The sequence below is a fragment of the Hyperolius riggenbachi genome, chromosome 8 (genome assembly GCF_040937935.1).
Source record: "Hyperolius riggenbachi isolate aHypRig1 chromosome 8, aHypRig1.pri, whole genome shotgun sequence".
Lineage (NCBI taxonomy): Eukaryota > Metazoa > Chordata > Amphibia > Anura > Hyperoliidae > Hyperolius > Hyperolius riggenbachi.
In genome coordinates, this window is record NC_090653.1 from 291,005,491 (window position 1) to 291,012,002 (window position 6,512).

Sequence of the window (6,512 nt, forward strand, 5' to 3'; positions counted from 1 at the left end):
ACTGTACAGTCCCTTAAAATATGCAAATTCCATTTCGTATACTACAATTCCAATTGAGCTGCCCTCAGAGGGTTTTTTTTTTTCATATTTTAAACCTGTGTAAAAAATGTACTAGTTTATTTGTCTGCAATAAATCAAGTTTACTGTTCTATCTGATCTGTTTACTTGACTTGAATGTTTTTTTTTTTTTATATATAAAGTATAATAAAGATTTTTTTATAATTTATTTTCTGCTCTGTTCCATGTGAGAATGAGAGAACAGTGCCCTAAGTAATAGAAAAAACTGACAATTGCATGGCAGATTACATGAAAGTATCCCCCAAGCCATACCGGCCAGTGCTGCTCCTTTTTAAATAACCCTTTCCATATAATTTGCTTTCAAAGAAGTATTTAAGCAATTACTTCCCAGTGGACAATTTCTTCCTGAGAATAAAAAAAAATTGTAATCTGCTTTATTTTTGAAAATCACAGTCAAACACGAACCCGACCACTCTAATGTCTTGAAAGTTTCCCAATAAGCAACTCAGGGCCCAGCAGCATGAAGAAGATGTAGTCTGGGGAAATAAAACTTCCGCAGCTAATAACTTTGTAAGCATGATTTTTATCTCTGTAAACTTACAAAGGCATTGTTTTTTAATAACACAATGCAATAAATGTTCGTGTCGTTTTTTCTTAATTTTAACCACTTGTAACATTCTGTGGAGATGCAGCTGCGGGCAGTCAGGATGCCCCCGCAGCTGCTTCGGTTTCCCTGTCGGGCGTTTCTCCTGTCCCTCCGGCGTCTAGCACGCCAAGGGGATTGTCAGTGGCTCATAGAGCGGCTTTGTTGTGCGCACAGACAGGACTTTTATGCGGGGAGGAGGAGCGTCAGCTGACCTGCCGGTCGGCTGACGTCAGAGGAGACTTTCGGCAGCTCGGATTGGCTAATGGGCGTGGGCGTGGCCGAGGGGTCTCCTCCGCTTCTTAAGCCTCCGGGAATCACTTGCAAACTGTCTGCTGTTGCGAATACTTCGTGTTAGCGCTCAGACCTTAGATAGTTCCGGTGTGCTTTGATCCGGGAGGAAACCAGGGATTTTACACAAGACTAGAAATTGTTATTAGTGCTGTCATTATTGCTTGATTACCTGTGTATGACTCTGGCTCTCTTCTGACTACTCTTACGCTATAAGATTCTGTACTTTTGCCCATCTGAGCTTGTTGCTGACTCTGCCTGAAATACCTCTATCCTTCTGCCTGCCAATTTGTACTGTATCCTCCTGTCTGTTGCCGAACCGATCTGTCTGACCACTCTACTCACCAGTGAGCCCTTGTCACTGGTGAGGTTCCTTACTGGTGATATACCCACCAGCTCCTCTGGTGAGGTTCTGCCAAAACTAATCAGTATTACTGTTGCACCAAGCACTATACACTTGCTATTACCTTGTTAGCTATACTTGCATTATTGGTGATACTGCAGATCACACAATAACCAGACTGCTGTTTGCTACAACAATCGTTACACCACTTAATGAATTTGCAACAGTGTAGCTATGCCCCCGGAGACTTTATTTTAAGCTCCAAGGGCGTAGATATACGTACCTCGCTGGGATCGCCATTTTGCACACACCAGCGCATGTTCACGGCGCCGCTTGTTAGTACACAGATCAATGAATGACAGTTCCCATTCACCGATCCAAGTGCTTGTGTTCAATGATCGCCGGCATAAATGGCAAAATTGAAAGTAAAGCTCCCACACATTACTTCCTCTGTACAATGGAGAAATAAAGTGGGGGACACCTAGTGCCCAAATAGTAAAATACACCTACATACATTGTATTAAAAAATACATAAAATACCCAATTAATTAACCCCTTGCCTCACCTCCCATAGTTAACAAAATATAACGTGCATCAAAAATTAAAAAAAAGTGATATTTAAAAAAAAAATACATGAATAGTTTTCTTAGGGACTCAACTTTTTTTTTTATGTATGTCATAAGGGTATTTTACTGTTATTTTTGCAGATAAGAGCTTGTACTTAGTGATGGATGCAAAACTGGAAAAATACATCTTTATTTCCAAATACAATATTGTCGCTAGAGCGGAGGTGGACAAACTTTTTTGGCTTGTGAGCTACTTTACAAATTAGGCAAGTCAAAATGATCTACCTATGTACAATTTCAGAAGCACAATTGTATATACAGAATGGAAAATGTAGCGCGGTTGGGATCTACCATGAAGCCCTTTGTGATCTACTGGTAGATCGCGATCTACCCAATGGGCACCTCTGTGCTAGAGACATATTTTAAGTGTTGTAATAACCGGGACAAATAAAACGTGCTACTGTGGATAAAACCCACTCATTTTATTTTAAAACTATAATGCCTGAAAACTGAGAAATTCATTTTTCTTCAGTTTTTTTTTTTATTATTCCTGTTAAAATGCATCTAGAATATAATAATTCTTAGAAAAATGTACCACCCAAAGAAAGCCTAATTGGTGGCAGAAAAAAACATTTGGTTCCGATAAGTAGTGATAACGTGATTGGCGAATGAAATGCAGGAGTGCTGAAATGAGAAAATTGCTCTGGTCCACGGCGCCCAACTCTGGCATCTGCTGATGTCTGATATTTTACAGATATGCATTCACAAATTTTCCAGATAGAGTCTACATGTGTTACTGGCCGGTCACTTCCCTGCTTGTAAAGGATGTAGGCGTTTCACAAGCTTTGCTCCAGGAGATTACGAAATATTTTTTTTTCGTTTGTTTGAGGACTGCCGGATAAAATGTCACCACCTGGTCGACTCTGTACACACCACCCATCGTGCTATTGTAGTCCACTACGTCCTGAGGCTTTTATGATTACCTTCTCATGTCCTGGCGATGACCGTCAAAGTGTGATGGACTGTGCTAAGGAGACAGACATCTTTCTTGGCGCGTCAAAGGAGAGCCAGCATTTTCCCCTTCTGCCAAGCAGCAATGTCCCCAGTTTTCAGTTTTTGTTTGGCGAAGGTTGTTGGCATTTCTCGCCTGTTTGGCCTAACAGTGCCGTAGGCATCCGTTTTGTGTTTGATGAGGAATTCAAACAGTTCAGGGGAACTATAAAAGTCATCTGTGGTCACACAGTAGCCCTTGTCCAGCAAAGGTTCCACCAAAGACAGCACAGATGAGGTCGCCACTCCATAGTCGCTGAAACTGGGATTGAATTTAGTCCCTTTGCTGGTTTATAGAATGGTGTTCAGTATTTATCCCGTTGCTGACTCGAATAGCATATAGCATTTCACACCAAAGCAGGTCCTCTTGGATGTGATGTATTGAATCCAGGTAAGCCTCCCCTTGTAGGCCATCAGGCTTCCATCAACACTTATGTCCCTCTGGGGTACATACCATAAGTGTTTTGGAAGTTTTCTAGTACCAGCTGACCTCCCAAATTTTTTTGAGCTTTGGCGCAGGGTGGATGGACTCACCGAAGGTGTCATTGTCTGAAAAATGCAAAATGGTATTCAGACATCACCATGCCAAATAAAGGGGTAGCAATGATTTTATTTGTAGATCAATGCCATTTCTGCAGGGCTTCCCTACCACCCCCTGCTGAATAATTAGTTTGAAAAAAGTCACATATCCTCCTTAGTGACCGGCTTCCACGTCTCCTTGAAAAAGCCCTTGTGGAGCAGCCAGTTGTTGCGCGGCGTAGCAGTTTGTCTCCACCACTATCTTTTCAATAACAGCATCATTGAAAAACAGTTGCAGGTAGGCCAGAGGGTTGTGTTCGCAGTCCACCTTCAGGCCAGGCTCCCCAGTAAAAGAGAAACGTGGGGGGCGCTGGTGGAGCCTGATTAGTGTCAATGGGGCACTAAATGCGTACATCACTAACCTCGGTGGTGATGGAGTCGCTGTCGCTCTCACTACCCAAATCAGATAACATCTCCAGGTGCGTCGCTGTCACTTGAGTCCACCAGCGACTGCAGATCAGGATCGCCGTCCTCAAACTCCATCAGCGTTTCTGATGTGAGATGCCTTGAGGGCGATGCCATAGCAGGTGACAGGCAGGCAGAGGTTAGGGCAGGCAGAGAGTAGTCAAAATCCAGGCAGAGGTCGGTACAGGCGGCAGGCAAAGTGAGTAGTTAAAATCCAGATAGAGGTTGGTACAGGCAGCAGGCAGAGAGTAGTCAAAATCCAGGCAGAGGTCAGTACAGGCAGCAGGCAGAGAATAGTAAAAATCCAGGCTGAGGTCAGTACAGGCAGAGAGTAGTCAAAATCCAGGCGGAGGTCGGTACAGGCAGCAGGCAGAGGTTGGTACAGGCAGCAGGCAAAGAGAGTAGTCGAAAGCCAGGCAGAGGTTGGTACAGGCAGCAGGCAAAGAGAGTAGTTGAAATCCAGGCAGAGGTCGGTACAGGCGGCAGGCAGAGAGAGTAGTCGAAAGCCAGGCAGAGGTTGGTACAGGCAGCAGGCAAAGAGAGTAGTTGAAATCTAGGCAGAGGTCGGTACAGGCGGCAGGCAAAGAGTAGTCAAAATCCAGGCAGGCAGGTAATCAAAGTATAAGGCAGATCAAACAAGCACTTGCTCAGAAGCAGCTGGAAACTAAATGGCTACAATGCATTAGATGCAAATGTATTTTTCCCTTGACACATTTGTATCCAATACATGCAGAAATTGGGCCAATCACCTTTAAAATTTTTACATTTCCACCCCCTCCAATGTCACGCCACCATGAGGTCGCTCTGCTGCTCGATTGACCGCCAGGATCCCGGAAGAAGAGCAGAGAGAAGGGGATCCTGGTGACCACAGAGAGAAGCCTGGAGTCACGCTGGGCCGCGCCGATTGCACGCAGAGCCCGGGTGAGACGCGAAACCAGGTATTTAGCTACCCCGAGCTCAGCTCGGGATTACTGCTCCTATTTTTTTCCTACCCCGAGCTCAGCTCGGGATTACCAACAGGGAGGTTAAACAACTCAAGATTAAACTTAAGAGTGCTGTATGTGGACCACACTGTAATTTTTGTTTCTTAGTATAAGGGAGGGGAATAACTTACATGACTGCAACCACAGCATTTCTAAAATGAATTACATTTAATGGTGCGGTGTAGATACAGCCTAGGTTCTCAACTTGTGGTATGTACATGTAATTAAGGCACGGAGAAATGTGGACGCAGGACAAACATGAAAAACAGCTCACCCTGCTCCTGTAAAGGTCCTGGCAGCGTTAATTACTATTCACTCTTCAGGCCGCCCCATAGACTCAGGGAGTAAGACATGATTCAACTGCCAACTATTGCTAGTGGGTGAATTATGCTGTTTTTATTGTAATTTGGTCTCTGTCTTTTGACGGTGTGCAAATTACTGACTGAGCACCGCTACGACCTACGGCGGTGCCTGTTTTGACTGACTCGGTATGCGTACCCTAGGGGCTACTTCTGATGGGTCCAGGGGGTTCTTGGGTTAGATATATTGACTTAATTTTAACAAATTTGGAGTTTCAGAAAATAATAAATGTTATATGTATACAACACTAAACTACAGCACAGGCCTTGCAGTGCTGGGTCCCCAGTTTGAATCCCAGCCAGGTCAAGATCTGCAAGGAGTTTGTATGTTCTCCGCGTGTCTGTGGGGGTTTCCTCCGGGCACTCCAGTTTCCTCCCACATCCCAAAAAAACACAGATAAGGGAATTAATTGGCTTCCTCCTAAATTTCCCCTAGACTATGATACATACATAGACATAGGACTATGGTAGGATTAGATTGTGAGCTCCTCTGAGGGACAGTTAGTGACAACATTATATACTCTGTACAGCGGTGCGTAATATGTCGGCGCTATATAAATACAGAAATAATTAAAACTAGTGTTTTAGCTCAATAAAAGCAATAGTAAATGTTTGTATACTGTTTAGAAATGATTACCATGTACTACTATGAAATAAACCTGTATCGAGGCATACTTGAGATAATCTTTAGCATACCAGGGGGTACTTGGCCAGCGCAGACTTTCAAAGAGGGGGTACAGACCTATGCAATGTTGAGAAACGCTCATCTACAGCATGCTTTATGCACAGCGCCATCTAGTGCCTGAAAGGGAAAGTGCAGCGCAATCTGTTGGAAGGGATGCAAGGATACTTCTGTATGCCGTAGCCCTTCAAGTTCTGAATCTATGATTGACAGAGGGATTTGGGGAGAAGTCAAGCCACATAGGAGTGCTGAATTCTCTGACCTTTTCTGTATCCCGGTGAAGTTCGGATCTACGTAGACTCCACAAATCTAGTGTCTTCACAGATAAAGGCTGATTTGTATCCATGAAATGTGAATAAGCTTTTGTTAAAGTGAAGCTGTTATGATTAAGGTTGACATTTAGCAGCTTAGAACCGCAGAGATCACCTACAATAAGGACAACTGATGGCTTTTTATAGCAGCTGATAGATATTCCCAAACTGTATATATTGCATTGTATCCAAATGTTTCAGAGATGTCGCTGCTATCTACCTAGACTACTGTGCAGCCAAAGTCTGTTATCTGTGCTGAGGGCCCCATTGCAGTTGTGGCCG